This window comes from Idiotropiscis lumnitzeri, chromosome 9 (genome assembly GCF_059441095.1).
Source record: "Idiotropiscis lumnitzeri isolate Australia: NSW breed Sydney's pygmy pipehorse chromosome 9, RoL_Ilum_1.0, whole genome shotgun sequence".
NCBI lineage: Eukaryota > Metazoa > Chordata > Actinopteri > Syngnathiformes > Syngnathidae > Idiotropiscis > Idiotropiscis lumnitzeri.
In genome coordinates, this window is record NC_142399.1 from 20,142,388 (window position 1) to 20,157,558 (window position 15,171).

The 15,171-nt window shown below is 50.3% G+C and overlaps 7 non-coding genes across 7 annotated transcripts; all 7 read left to right on the forward strand.

Moving 5' to 3' along the window:
- The first annotated feature begins 7,037 nt into the window (after positions 1-7,037).
- Positions 7,038-7,156, forward strand: LOC148330823 (5S ribosomal RNA). The gene has a single exon (XR_015845441.1). It is a non-coding gene; the product is annotated as a 5S ribosomal RNA (ribosomal RNA).
- Positions 7,157-9,963: 2,807 nt separating this feature from the next.
- LOC148330824 (5S ribosomal RNA) lies at positions 9,964-10,082 on the forward strand. Its single transcript, XR_015845452.1, has one exon. It is a non-coding gene; the product is annotated as a 5S ribosomal RNA (ribosomal RNA).
- A 992-nt stretch (positions 10,083-11,074) lies between these two features.
- On the forward strand, positions 11,075-11,193 carry LOC148330825 (5S ribosomal RNA). Its single transcript, XR_015845462.1, has one exon. It is a non-coding gene; the product is annotated as a 5S ribosomal RNA (ribosomal RNA).
- A 377-nt stretch (positions 11,194-11,570) lies between these two features.
- Positions 11,571-11,689, forward strand: LOC148330826 (5S ribosomal RNA). The gene has a single exon (XR_015845375.1). It is a non-coding gene; the product is annotated as a 5S ribosomal RNA (ribosomal RNA).
- Positions 11,690-12,681: 992 nt separating this feature from the next.
- LOC148330827 (5S ribosomal RNA) lies at positions 12,682-12,800 on the forward strand. Its single transcript, XR_015845423.1, has one exon. It is a non-coding gene; the product is annotated as a 5S ribosomal RNA (ribosomal RNA).
- Positions 12,801-13,792: 992 nt separating this feature from the next.
- On the forward strand, positions 13,793-13,911 carry LOC148330828 (5S ribosomal RNA). Its single transcript, XR_015845463.1, has one exon. It is a non-coding gene; the product is annotated as a 5S ribosomal RNA (ribosomal RNA).
- Positions 13,912-14,903: 992 nt separating this feature from the next.
- Positions 14,904-15,022, forward strand: LOC148330829 (5S ribosomal RNA). The gene has a single exon (XR_015845464.1). It is a non-coding gene; the product is annotated as a 5S ribosomal RNA (ribosomal RNA).
- Positions 15,023-15,171: the final 149 nt, after the last annotated feature.

Below are 15,171 nucleotides of genomic sequence, written 5' to 3' on the forward strand. Positions count from 1 at the left end.
CATGTGAAGACGAAACACAGACTTATGAGTTAGAACTGGAACCTAGAGTGAGTTGTGAAGTCAAAGACACCACACAATCAAGTGCGAGCACAGACATACAAACTGGTGGTTCAAAACTACCGAAGGACGATTATGACAAGCACCCTAAAGGGACACCACAGGTCCCAAGCAGTGGGAGATATCCTACCCGAGAACATAGTGTCATGATTTGTATTTGTTATTTTTGGTTTAGTATTTGGTTTCATGTTTTGGCCTTGTTCATGTGTCTTGTCTCGTCTTGTCTGTTGTGTCCACCTGTGCTCGTTTACCCAAGCCCTAGTGTTAACCAATCCGGTCCTTCCAACCCTCCATGTCTTGTCCAGGTGCTCCTCGTTGTCTCGTCAATTTGTGTGTATTTAGTTCCCTGGTTGCTTTCAGTTCTTGTTGGTTCATTGTCATTTTAAGTGTCGCTTGTCCCTGTCGCTTGTCCCGGTTGCCTGTGCCTGTTGCCAGTTCCTGTCGCCAGTTCCTGTCGCCTCTCCCTGTAGTTGGTTTCCTGTCGTTAAGTTTTTCCAAGTTCCTTGTTTGCCTTAGTTTTCTGTTTAATAAATGCCCTTTAAGTTACCCCTGCCTGGCTTCCCTGCGTTTGGGTCCTCACCTTCCTCAACCTTGACAGAATGAACCAACCTGTACTGGACCCAGCAGGAAGCTCACGGCGACGAGTTCGCCGTCGCCGCTCAAGCTGGTACCCCCCTCAGCCTGCCGACCAACCCCGCCCCCTTCACGTAGGTTCCTTTTTTCGTTCTATGTCTGTTTTTCCCCCTTCGTTCCACGATCACGATAATGACTACCCACCTGTCGAACCTCCCCACCGTATCATCGATTCTGATTTTGAAGATGATTTTGAGCACCCTGCTATTTCACCCCCTCACGTTTTAGTTGACTCGGATCATGAGTATGATTTTGAATATATATACAACCTTTTAGATGCCCAGCGCGACCCGGTTTCTGTTAGGTCCAGTCACTTTCCTCCCCCCGAACAATTTCTGTCCCCTTTTTCTTTTGACCCTTTTGAGACCACCTCCCACGTTACCTCGCGTCGTTCACCACGCCCTAAATCACGAAAGTCACGTAAATCACGGCCACGTCGTTCACCTCGTCCACTGTCGGTTTCCGCACCTTGTCACGTCCCCCTTGCGTCTCATAGCTCACGTTCACCAGCCCCTGTAGTCCCGGTCCCTCGTGTCCTTCGCGTCTCCCGTTCCCCTGAATCCCTATGGCGGCAGGCTGATAGGGATCAGGTCCCCGACCCGGCTCCTCGCCAGCTGCAGCCTCCCGTCCCGGCCCCTCGCCAGCTGCAGCGTCCCGTCCCGGCTCCTCGCCAGCTGCAGCGTCCCGTCCCGGCTCCTCACCAGCTGCAGCGTCCCGTCCCGGCTCCTCGCCAGCTGCAGCGTCCTGTCCCGGCTCCTCGCCAGCTGGAGCCTCCTGTTCCGGCTCCTCGCCAGCTGCAGCGTCCCATTCCGGCTCCTCGCCAGCTGCAGCATCCCACGCAGCCACCAGAGTCCCACTCCTGCTCACCGTCAGCTGCTGAACCCTGTTCCGGCTCCTCCCCAGCTGCTGAGCCTCGTCCCGGCTCCTCGACAGCTGATGAGCCCCGTCTCGGCTCCCCGCCAGCTGCTGAGCCCCGTTCCGGCTCCCCGCCAGCGGATGATCCCCGTTCCGGCTCCCCGCCAGCGGATGAGCCCCGTTCCGGCTCCCCGCCAGCTGATAAGCCCCGTCCCGGTTCCCCCCGAGCTGCTGGGGCCCGTTCTGACCTCCCGAGAGCTGCTGACCCCCGTTCCGGCGCCTCGCCAGTGCTTCAATTCCCTGTTCCAGCGGAGCACGTCCTGCGTCCGCCACAAGTCCCTGTTCCGGCGGAGCACGTCCTGCGTCCGCCACAAGTCCCTGTTCCGGCGGAGCACGTCCTGCGTCCGCCACAAGTCCCTGTTCCGGCGGAGCACGCCCTGCGTCCGCCACCAGTCCCTGTTCCGGCGGAGCACGCGACGCGTCCGCCGCAAGTCCCTGTTCTGGCGGAGCACGTTCTGCGTCCGCCACAAGTCCCTGTTCTGGCGGAGCACGTTCTGCGTCCGCCACAAGTCCCTATTCCGGCGGAGCACGTCCTGCGTCCGCCACCAGTCCCTGTTCCGGCGGAGCACGCCCTGCGTCCGCCACAAGTCCCTGTTCCGGCGGAGCACGCCCTGCGTCCGCCACAAGTCCCTGTTCCGGCGGAGCACGCCCTGCGTCCGCCACAAGTCCCTGTTCCGGCGGAGCACGCCCTGCGTCCGCCACCAGTCCCTGTTCCGGCGGAGCATGCCCTGCGTCCGCCACCAGTCCCTGTTCCGGCGGAGCATGCCCTGCGTCCGCCACAAGTCCCTGTTCCGGCGGAGCACGTCCTGCGTCCGCCACAAGTCCCTGTTCCGGCGGAGCACGTCCTGCGTCCGCCACAAGTCCCTGTTCCGGCGGAGCACGTCCTGCGTCCGCCACAAGTCCCTGTTCCGGCGGAGAACGCCCTGCGTCCGCCACAAGTCCCTGTTCCGGCGGAGCACGCCCTGCGTCCGCCCCAAGTCCCTGTTCCGGCGGAGCACGCCCTGCGTCCGCCACAAGTCCCTGTTCCGGCGGAGCACGCCCTGCGTCCGCCACAAGTCCCTGTTCCGGCGGAGCACGCCCTGCGTCCGCCACAAGTCCCTGTTCCGGCGGAGCACGTCCTGCGTCCGCCACAAGTCCCTGTTCCGGCGGAGCACGCCCGGCGTCCGCCACAAGTCCCTGTTCCGGCGGAGCACGTCCTGTGTCCGCCACAAGTCCCTGTTCCGGCGGAGCACGTCCTGCGTCCGCCACAAGTCCCTGTTCCGGCGGAGCACGTCCTGCGTCCGCCACAAGTCCCTGTTCTGGCGGAGCACGCCACGCGTCCGCCACAAGTCCCTGTTCTGGCGGAGCACGTTCTGCGTCCGCCACAAGTCTCTGTTCCGACGGAGCACGTCCTGCGTCCGCCACAAGTCCCTGTTCCGGCGGAGCACGTCCTGCGTCCGCCACAAGTCCCTGTTCCGGCGGAGCACGTCCTGCGTCCGCCACAAGTCCCTGTTCCGGCGGAGCACGCCCTGCGTCCGCCACCAGTCCCTGTTCCGGCGGAGCACGCGACGCGTCCGCCGCAAGTCCCTGTTCTGGCGGAGCACGTTCTGCGTCCGCCACAAGTCCCTGTTCTGGCGGAGCACGTCCTGCGTCCGCCACAAGTCCCTATTCCGGCGTAGCACGTTCTGCGTCCGCCACCAGTCCCTGTTCCGGCGGAGCACGCCCTGCGTCCGCCACAAGTCCCTGGTCCGGCGGAGCACGCCCTGCGTCCGCCACAAGTCCCTGTTCCGGCGGAGCACGCCCTGCGTCCGCCACCAGTCCCTGTTATGGCGGAGCACATCCTGCGTCCGCCACCAGTCCCTGTTCCGGCGGAGCACGTCCTGCGTCCGCCACAAGTCCCTGTTCCGGCGGAACACGTCCTGCGTCCGCCACAAGTCCCTGTTCCGGCGGAGCACGTCCTGCGTCCGCCACAAGTCCCTGTTCCGGCGGAGCACGTTCTGCGTCCGCCACCAGTCCCTGTCCCCGCTGCGCCCGGCCTGCTGCCGCTCCAAGTCCCGGCCTCTGGTACGCCCGGCCCGCCGCCACTCCAAATCCCTGCCTCGGCGGTGCCATACGGCCCGCCGCCACCCCAATTCCCTGTCCGGGCGGCGCCCGAGGACACGCCTCGCTTCCCGTCGCTGCCTCGGCGGTGCTCGACGCTCCGCCGTCGCCCCAAGCTCCTTTTTCGGCGGGACTCGACGATCCACCGGCGCTCCAGTTTCCTGCCTGGGCGGTGGATGACGACCCGCCGTCGCTTCTCGTCTCTGCCACAGCGGCGCCCGATGAAGCGCCGCCGCTCCCGGTGCCTGTCTCGGCGGGGTTCGACGGCCAGCCACCGCTCCACATTCCAGTCTCGGTGGCGTTCGACCACCGGCCGCCGCTCCACGTTCCTGTCTCGGCGGGGTTCGACGACCAGCCGCCACTCCACGTTCCTGTCTCGGCGGGGTTCGACGACCAGCCGCCGCTCTCCACGTTCCTGTCTCTGCGGGGTTCGACGACCAGCCGCCGCTCCACGTTCCAGTCTCGGCGGCGTTCGACGACCGGCCGCCGCTCCACGTTCCTGTCTCGGCGGGGCTCGACGACCGGCCGGCGCTCCACGTTCCTGTCTCGGCGGGGTTCGACGACCAGCCGCCGCTCCACGTTCCTGTCTCGGCGGGGCTCGACGACCGGCCGCCGCTCCAAGTGCCTGACTCGACGATGGCCGACGACCCGCCGCCGCGTCTCGTCTCTGCCTCGGCGCCACCCGACCCCGCAGCCGCCTTTCGTCTTGCCCTCGGCGCGACACTCCATGCGGCTGCAATGTCCGCCCGCCTGAAGGGCCACGGCTAGACTCGTTGGTCTGGCCTCCCGGACGCCCGCCTGATGGGCCACGACTAGACTCGCTGGTCTGGCCTCCTGGACGCCCGCCTGACCAGCCTTGATTGCGGACTGCGGTCCCGCCTCCTGGCCCCCTTCCGCCCACCCTGATTTTGGACAATTTTCTTTTGTTTGTGTTTGGGACGTCTGGGATCCGTCCATTAAGGGGGGAGTACTGTCATGATTTGTATTTGTTATTTTTGGTTTAGTATTTGGTTTCATGTTTTGGCCTTGTTCATGTGTCTTGTCTCGTCTTGTCTATTGTGTCCACCTGTGCTCGTTTACCCAAGCCCTAGTGTTAACCAATCCGGTCCTTCCAACCCTCCATGTCTTGTCCAGGTGCTCCTCGTTGTCTCGTCAATTTGTGTGTATTTAGTTCCCTGGTTGCTTTCAGTTCTTGTTGGTTCATTGTCATTTTAAGTGTCGCTTGTCCCTGTCGCTTGTCCCGGTTGCCTGTGCCTGTTGCCAGTTCCTGTCGCCTCTCCCTGTAGTTGGTTTCCTGTCGTTAAGTTTTTCCAAGTTCCTTGTTTGCCTTAGTTTTCTGTTTAATAAATGCCCTTTAAGTTACCCCTGCCTGGCTTCCCTGCGTTTGGGTCCTCACCTTCCTCAACCTTGACACATAGACCACCGGGTTATCTAAAAGATTATAGTCAAGACAGCAGTGAGGAGGAGTACAGTACACTCATGAGTATAGACTACTGCTACCGAGTAATGTGTAATATTCCCCAAAACTTTAAAGAGGTCATGACATCAACTGAGTCAGAAAGATGGAAGAAAGCAATGGATGAGGAGATGAAGTCCTTAGAGGACATCCAAACTTTTACTTTGACTAAATTGCCAGAAGGCCGGGAGACAGTGGGAGGAAAGTGGGTCTATTCAATCAAGGAAAACAGTGATGGACGTGAGATGTACAAGGCCAGGTTTGTGGTTAAGGGATATAGCCAGAGAGCAGGAATAGACTATGGTGAAACATTCTCACCGACAGCGAATCTGACTAGTGTACGGGTAGGAATGCAAAAGGCTGCCAAGGATGACTTAATCTTACACCAAATGGACATAAAAACAGCATATTTGCACGCCCCCATTGATAGAGAAATATACATGGAACAACCTGAGGGTTATGAGAAAGGAAGACATGGGCTAGTGTGTAAGCTGGAGAAGTCCTAAAGCAATCTGGACGTAATTGGAATTTATTACTTCACAAATACCTAACCGAGAACAAATTCATCCAGAACCCAGCAGACCACTGTGTATACACAAAGGAGTCGAAAGTAGAAGGGAAAGTGATAATTATCTGGGTGGATGACCTTATTATTGCAGCCAATAACACAAGTGGATTAGAACAAGTGAAGAGCATGCTCTCCATCAAGTTTAAAATGAAGGATCTAGGCAGATTAAAACATTTCCTTGGCATGTAAATAATTGACATTCAAATGTCATGTTATTTGTTTTTTTTTATGTCTTTTTGAAAGTTGTACAGTATACAAATCATTCATAAGTGGGAGTGTTGAGTGTTATTGAATGACTGCTTGTAACTGTAATGTGCTTATTTGCCACAAGGGGTGCTGTCGCTAACAGACGATGCGATGTTAGGCAGGTGTTCAAGCCTTATTTCTCTCTCTCTGCTTTTGGCTCTGGAGAAGAGCAGTTCGTGTGTGTTGCTGAAATATACTACGCCAGTTGGCTAACGAGAGAAGTTGTCTACATATCAGAATTATTCTTCTTCTGCGACTGGGCATCAAGGTATAATCCTATGATGCCACATGACCATGGATTTTATCACCGGAGCTCCACATTAAGACCAAAAGGGGACTCTCGTAGTCTACAGGTGTAGCAGACAGATGACCCGATGCAGTCCGGTTGGGTTGGTGCAGTGAGTGTTTACTAAATAAAAAGTTAATGAATCAATTTTAAAAAATGGTGTTTACTGAATGCAATAAAGGGAAGTTTAGTTAATGTGGAAATTAGCAGGTTAGAGAAGCTTCATTCATTTTTTTTTAGCTTCACTGGTTATATCATTTGTTTTTATTTTATTAGTTCCACTTTATTCTTCCATTTATTCCAATTTAATTTAAATAATGTCAAATAAATGGTACATGACCATGGGTGGATCGGAGTGAACGCCACCCCTTGTTATTGGTGGATATATTGGTGGTACGCGCCTGGTATAATATTAGTGCCCCCATGTGTTCCGAACGTGTAGCTACGGAGCCACACACAAGTCTCCTGACACGCATTTGTAAATCAGCACACGCATTTGCGAGTAGTCCGCGGCAGGACTGTAGCAAACGTCACCTGTAAGAAAAGGTCCCGTTTTTACAGGTCGCCCATCTACGGATTTTTGTCCGCATTTAACCATGTGTATGTGCCAACAAATCATTGTACACATTTGCTGATATTTGTCATATATCTGTGACTTCAATCATGCATTGTAGATTGTTGTGACACATTTGTGACTGTGGTTATAGTTTCAGATTCTTGTTACGTATTTTTGGATTGAAGTATTTGCCACAATAAAGACAACATGTATAAAATGCAAAATTTTGAAAGGAATTCTCGCTTACGGCCATACTACCCTGAGAACGCCCGATCTCGTCCGATCTCGGAAGCTAAGCAGGGTCGGGCCTGGTTAGTACTTGGATGGGAGACCGCCTGGGAATACCAGGTGCTGTAAGCTTTTGCACCGCAAAAATAAAAAAAACTTTTGACAAATGTAAGCAAGTATGCGAGCTGCTTTTTTATAAATTCCCACATATTCGCCTGGCAGGCTGAGAGCACAAAATGCCAACATTCAGCGTCCCCTGCCTTTGGGTGTTGCTACAGTCTCGCCGTGGACGACTCGCAAATGCGTGTGGCAATTTGCAAATGCGTGTCTGGAGACTTGAGTGTGGCTCCGGAGCTCCACATTAAGACCAAAAGGGGACTCTCGTAGTCTACAGGTGTAGCAGACAGATGACCCGATGCAGTCCGGTTGGGTTGGTGCAGTGAGTGTTTACTAAATAAAAAGTTAATGAATCAATTTTAAAAAATGGTGTTTACTGAATGCAATAAAGGGAAGTATAGTTAATGTGGCAATTAGCAGGTGTGGAGAAGCTTCATTCATTTTTTTTAGCTTCACTGGTTATATCATTGGTTCTTATTTTATTAGTTCCACTTTATTCTTCCATTTATTCCAATTTAATTTAAATAATGTCAAATAAATGGTACATGACCATGGGTGGATAGCAGTGAACGCCCCCCCAAGTTATTGGTGTATATATTGGTGGTACGGGGCTGGTATAATATTAGTGCCCCCATGTGGTCCGAATGTGTAGCTACGGAGCCACACACAAGTCTCCTGACACGCATTTGCAAATCAGCACACGCATTTGCGAGTCGTCCGCGGCAGGACTGTAGCAAACGTCACCTGTAAGAAAAGGTCCCGTTTTTACAGGTCGCCCATCTACGGATTTTTGTCCGCATTTAACCATGTGTATGTGCCAACAAATCATTGTACACATTTGCTGATATTCAGATTCAGATTCAGATTCAGATATACTTTATTGTCATTCTTGTACACATGTATACAGAACGAAATGTCGATACATCTGACCCGCACAGTTTCCTTAAATATACAGATATAAATATGTCGTATTGAGTAGGAATCTAGAAAAGGGATTTTATGTACAACAGTGCAAAAAAATAGAAAGTTTGTAGAGTGCAAACACGCAAGTGGGGGGGTAACAGCTGGGTAGGCTTACTATATGTGTGATTGACCGTTTAACAGTCTAATGGCTAGGGGGACAAAGCTGTTGCAGAACCTGGTGGTCCTGCACCGCACACTGCAGTACCTCTTCCCAGAGGCTAGCAGAGTGAACAGTCCATGATGGGGGTGAGAGGGGTCCCTAATGATGTTTTTGGCTCGGGATAGGCAGCGCTTCTGGCCAATGTCCTGAATGGAGGGGAGAGAAGTCCCGATGATTTTCTCTGCTGTCCTCACCACCCTCCTCACACTACTCCAGTCGGAGGCACTGCAGCCTCCACACCACACAGAGATACAGTTAGTCAGGATGCTCTCTATGGTGCTTCTGTAGAATGTGATGAGGGTGGGTGGGGGCAGGTGGGCTCTCCTCATCCTCCGCAGGAAGTACAGGCGCTGCTGTGCCCTCTTCACCAGTGATGCAGTGTTCACAGACCAGGTGAGTTTGTCTGTGATGTGCACCCCTAGGAACTTGGTGCTGCTGACCACCTCCACAGCCTTGTTGTTGATGAGAAGTGGGGCATGGTTGGACTGGTTTTTCCTGAAGTCGACAATGATCTCTTTAGTTTTGTCAACATTCAGGACCAGGCTGTTGACTCTGCACCAGCCCACCAACTGCTCCACCTCCTCTCTGTAGGCCAGGTCGTTGTCGTCCCTGATGAGGCCCACTACTGTTGTGTCGTCCGCAAACTTCACGATGTGGTTTGTGGCTGACCTAGGGACGCAGTCGTGTGTCATCAGGGTGAACAGCAGGGGGCTCAGGACACAACCTTGGGGGGAGCCCGTGCTGAGGGTGATGACATTGGAGGTGTTCTGACCAAGCCGCACTGACTGGGGTCTGTCAGTGAGGAAGTCCAGCAGCCAGTTCCGCAGGGGGGTGTTGAAGCCCAGAAGTCTCAGTTTGTCTACCAGGAGTTGTGGGATGATGGTGTTGAATGCTGAACTGAAGTCCAGGAACAGCATCCGCACGTGGGTGTTCTTCTCCTCTAGGTGTGTCAAGCTCAGGTGAAGAGCAGAGGAGATGGCATCCCCGGTGGAGCGGTTTGTCCGGTAGGCAAACTGAAAGGGGTCAAGTGAGGAGGGGAGACTGGAGGTGATGTGCTCCTTAACCAGCCTCTCAAAGCACTTCATTATGGCAGGAGTCAGTGCAACGGGCCGGTAGTCGTTCAATGATGAGATCTGGGGTTTCTTTGGCACTGGGATGATGGTGGCAATCTTGAAACATGATGGTACCGTGGCTTGGTCAAGCGAGGTGTTGAAAATGTCTGTTAGGACACAAGCCAGCTGATCGGCGCACTCCCTAAGGACCCGCCCTGGAATGTTGTCAGGGCCTGGGGCCTTCCGTGTGTTGACCCTTTTCAGGGTCTTCCTCACGTCAGTTGAGTCCAGGAGGAGTGCTCTTTCGTCCTGATGTGGAACCGCTTTCACTGCAGGGGTGCCATTTTGTGCCTCAAACCTCCCAAAGAAGTTGTTGAGGTCATTCAGGAAGTCCATGCCAGTGTCCCCCACTGGGGGGGTGGTTGGCTTGTAGCTGGTGATGGCCTGAATGCCTTTCCACATATCCCTGGTGTTGGTTGTTGGTATATTTGTCATATATCTGTGACTTCAATCATGCATTGTAGATTGTTGTGACACATTTGTGACTGTGGTTATAGTTTCAGATTCTTGTTACGTATTTTTGGATTGAAGTATTTGCCACAATAAAGACAACATGTATAAAATGCAAAATTTTGAAAGGAATTCTCGCTTACGGCCATACTACCCTGAGAACGCCCGATCTCGTCCGATCTCGGAAGCTAAGCAGGGTCGGGCCTGGTTAGTACTTGGATGGGAGACCGCCTGGGAATACCAGGTGCTGTAAGCTTTTGCACCGCAAAAATAAAAAAAACTTTTGACAAATGTAAGCAAGTATGCGAGCTGCTTTTTTATAAATTTCCACATATTCGCCTGACAGGCTGAGAGCACAAAATGCCAACATTCAGCGTCCCCTGCCTTTGGGTGTTGCTACAGTCTCGCCGTGGACGACTCGCAAATGCGTGTGGCAATTTGCAAATGCGTGTCTGGAGACTTGAGTGTGGCTCCGGAGCTCAACATTAAGACCAAAAGGGGACTCTCGTAGTCTACAGGTGTAGCAGACAGATGACCCGATGCAGTCCGGTTGGGTTGGTGCAGTGAGTGTTTACTAAATAAAAAGTTAATGAATCAATTAAAAAAAATGGTGTTTACTGAATGCAATAAAGGGAAGTATAGTTAATGTGGCAATTAGCAGGTGTGGAGAAGCTTCATTCATTTTTTTTAGCTTCACTGGTTATATCATTGGTTCTTATTTTATTAGTTCCACTTTATTCTTCCATTTATTCCAATTTAATTTAAATAATGTCAAATAAATGGTACATGACCATGGGTGGATAGCAGTGAACGCCCCCCCAAGTTATTGGTGTATATATTGGTGGTACGGGGCTGGTATAATATTAGTGCCCCCATGTGGTCCGAATGTGTAGCTACGGAGCCACACACAAGTCTCCTGACACGCATTTGCAAATCAGCACACGCATTTGCGAGTCGTCCGCGGCAGGACTGTAGCAAACGTCACCTGTAAGAAAAGGTCCCGTTTTTACAGGTCGCCCATCCACGGATTTTTGTCCGCATTTAACCATGTGTATGTGCCAACAAATCATTGTACACATTTGCTGATATTTGTCATATATCTGTGACTTCAATCATGCATTGTAGATTGTTGTGACACATTTGTGACTGTGGTTATAGTTTCAGATTCTTGTTACGTATTTTTGGATTGAAGTATTTGCCACAATAAAGACAACATGTATAAAATGCAAAATTTTGAAAGGAATTCTCGCTTACGGCCATACTACCCTGAGAACGCCCGATCTCGTCCGATCTCTGAAGCTAAGCAGGGTCGGGCCTGGTTAGTACTTGGATGGGAGACCGCCTGGGAATACCAGGTGCTGTAAGCTTTTGCACCGCAAAAATAAAAAAAACTTTTGACAAATGTAAGCAAGTATGCGAGCTGCTTTTTTATAGCACACGCATTTGCGAGTCGTCCGCAGCAGGACTGTAGCAAACGTCACCTGTAAGAAAAGGTCCCGTTTTTACAGGTCGCCCATCTACGGATTTTTGTCCGCATTTAACCATGTGTATGTGCCAACAAATCATTGTACACATTTGCTGATATTTGTCATATATCTGTGACTTCAATCATGCATTGTAGATTGTTGTGACACATTTGTGACTGTGGTTATAGTTTCAGATTCTTGTTACGTATTTTTGGATTGAAGTATTTGCCACAATAAAGACAACATGTATAAAATGCAAAATTTTGAGAGGAATTCTCGCTTACGGCCATACTACCCTGAGAACGCCCGATCTCGTCTGATCTCGGAAGCTAAGCAGGGTCGGGCCTGGTTAGTACTTGGATGGGAGACCGCCTGGGAATACCAGGTGCTGTAAGCTTTTGCACCGCAAAAATAAAAAAAACTTTTGACAAATGTAAGCAAGTATGCGAGCTGCTTTTTTATAAATTTCCACATATTCGCCTGACAGGCTGAGAGCACAAAATGCCAACATTCAGCGTCCCCTGCCTTTGGGTGTTGCTACAGTCTCGCCGTGGACGACTCGCAAATGCGTGTGGCAATTTGCAAATGCGTGTCTGGAGACTTGAGTGTGGCTCCGGAGCTCCACATTAAGACCAAAAGGGGACTCTCGTAGTCTACAGGTGTAGCAGACAGATGACCCGATGCAGTCCGGTTGGGTTGGTGCAGTGAGTGTTTACTAAATAAAAAGTTAATGAATCAATTTTAAAAAATGGTGTTTACTGAATGCAATAAAGGGAAGTATAGTTAATGTGGCAATTAGCAGGTGTGGAGAAGCTTCATTCATTTTTTTTAGCTTCACTGGTTATATCATTGGTTCTTATTTTATTAGTTCCACTTTATTCTTCCATTTATTCCAATTTAATTTAAATAATGTCAAATAAATGGTACATGACCATGGGTGGATAGCAGTGAACGCCCCCCCAAGTTATTGGTGTATATATTGGTGGTACGGGGCTGGTATAATATTAGTGCCCCCATGTGGTCCGAATGTGTAGCTACGGAGCCACACACAAGTCTCCTGACACGCATTTGCAAATCAGCACACGCATTTGCGAGTCGTCCGCGGCAGGACTGTAGCAAACGTCACCTGTAAGAAAAGGTCCCGTTTTTACAGGTCGCCCATCCACGGATTTTTGTCCGCATTTAACCATGTGTATGTGCCAACAAATCATTGTACACATTTGCTGATATTTGTCATATATCTGTGACTTCAATCATGCATTGTAGATTGTTGTGACACATTTGTGACTGTGGTTATAGTTTCAGATTCTTGTTACGTATTTTTGGATTGAAGTATTTGCCACAATAAAGACAACATGTATAAAATGCAAAATTTTGAAAGGAATTCTCGCTTACGGCCATACTACCCTGAGAACGCCCGATCTTGTCCGATCTCGGAAGCTAAGCAGGGTCGGGCCTGGTTAGTACTTGGATGGGAGACCGCCTGGGAATACCAGGTGCTGTAAGCTTTTGCACCGCAAAAATAAAAAAAACTTTTGACAAATGTAAGCAAGTATGCGAGCTGCTTTTTTATAAATTTCCACATATTCGCCTGACAGGCTGAGAGCACAAAATGCCAACATTCAGCGTCCCCTGCCTTTGGGTGTTGCTACAGTCTCGCCGTGGACGACTCGCAAATGCGTGTGGCAATTTGCAAATGCGTGTCTGGAGACTTGAGTGTGGCTCCGGAGCTCCACATTAAGACCAAAAGGGGACTCTCGTAGTCTACAGGTGTAGCAGACAGATGACCCGATGCAGTCCGGTTGGGTTGGTGCAGTGAGTGTTTACTAAATAAAAAGTTAATGAATCAATTTTAAAAAATGGTGTTTACTGAATGCAATAAAGGGAAGTATAGTTAATGTGGCAATTAGCAGGTGTGGAGAAGCTTCATTCATTTTTTTTAGCTTCACTGGTTATATCATTGGTTCTTATTTTATTAGTTCCACTTTATTCTTCCATTTATTCCAATTTAATTTAAATAATGTCAAATAAATGGTACATGACCATGGGTGGATAGCAGTGAACGCCCCCCCAAGTTATTGGTGTATATATTGGTGGTACGGGGCTGGTATAATATTAGTGCCCCCATGTGGTCCGAATGTGTAGCTACGGAGCCACACACAAGTCTCCTGACACGCATTTGCAAATCAGCACACGCATTTGCGAGTCGTCCGCGGCAGGACTGTAGCAAACGTCACCTGTAAGAAAAGGTCCCGTTTTTACAGGTCGCCCATCCACGGATTTTTGTCCGCATTTAACCATGTGTATGTGCCAACAAATCATTGTACACATTTGCTGATATTTGTCATATATCTGTGACTTCAATCATGCATTGTAGATTGTTGTGACACATTTGTGACTGTGGTTATAGTTTCAGATTCTTGTTACGTATTTTTGGATTGAAGTATTTGCCACAATAAAGACAACATGTATAAAATGCAAAATTTTGAAAGGAATTCTCGCTTACGGCCATACTACCCTGAGAACGCCCGATCTCGTCCGATCTCGGAAGCTAAGCAGGGTCGGGCCTGGTTAGTACTTGGATGGGAGACCGCCTGGGAATACCAGGTGCTGTAAGCTTTTGCACCGCAAAAATAAAAAAAACTTTTGACAAATGTAAGCAAGTATGCGAGCTGCTTTTTTATAAATTTCCACATATTCGCCTGACAGGCTGAGAGCACAAAATGCCAACATTCAGCGTCCCCTGCCTTTGGGTGTTGCTACAGTCTCGCCGTGGACGACTCGCAAATGCGTGTGGCAATTTGCAAATGCGTGTCTGGAGACTTGAGTGTGGCTCCGGAGCTCAACATTAAGACCAAAAGGGGACTCTCGTAGTCTACAGGTGTAGCAGACAGATGACCCGATGCAGTCCGGTTGGGTTGGTGCAGTGAGTGTTTACTAAATAAAAAGTTAATGAATCAATTAAAAAAAATGGTGTTTACTGAATGCAATAAAGGGAAGTATAGTTAATGTGGCAATTAGCAGGTGTGGAGAAGCTTCATTCATTTTTTTTAGCTTCACTGGTTATATCATTGGTTCTTATTTTATTAGTTCCACTTTATTCTTCCATTTATTCCAATTTAATTTAAATAATGTCAAATAAATGGTACATGACCATGGGTGGATAGCAGTGAACGCCCCCCCAAGTTATTGGTGTATATATTGGTGGTACGGGGCTGGTATAATATTAGTGCCCCCATGTGGTCCGAATGTGTAGCTACGGAGCCACACACAAGTCTCCTGACACGCATTTGCAAATCAGCACACGCATTTGCGAGTCGTCCGCGGCAGGACTGTAGCAAACGTCACCTGTAAGAAAAGGTCCCGTTTTTACAGGTCGCCCATCCACGGATTTTTGTCCGCATTTAACCATGTGTATGTGCCAACAAATCATTGTACACATTTGCTGATATTTGTCATATATCTGTGACTTCAATCATGCATTGTAGATTGTTGTGACACATTTGTGACTGTGGTTATAGTTTCAGATTCTTGTTACGTATTTTTGGATTGAAGTATTTGCCACAATAAAGACAACATGTATAAAATGCAAAATTTTGAAAGGAATTCTCGCTTACGGCCATACTACCCTGAGAACGCCCGATCTCGTCCGATCTCTGAAGCTAAGCAGGGTCGGGCCTGGTTAGTACTTGGATGGGAGACCGCCTGGGAATACCAGGTGCTGTAAGCTTTTGCACCGCAAAAATAAAAAAAACTTTTGACAAATGTAAGCAAGTATGCGAGCTGCTTTTTTATAAATTTCCACATATTCGCCTGACAGGCTGAGAGCACAAAATGCCAACATTCAGCGTCCCCTGCCTTTGGGTGTTGCTACAGTCT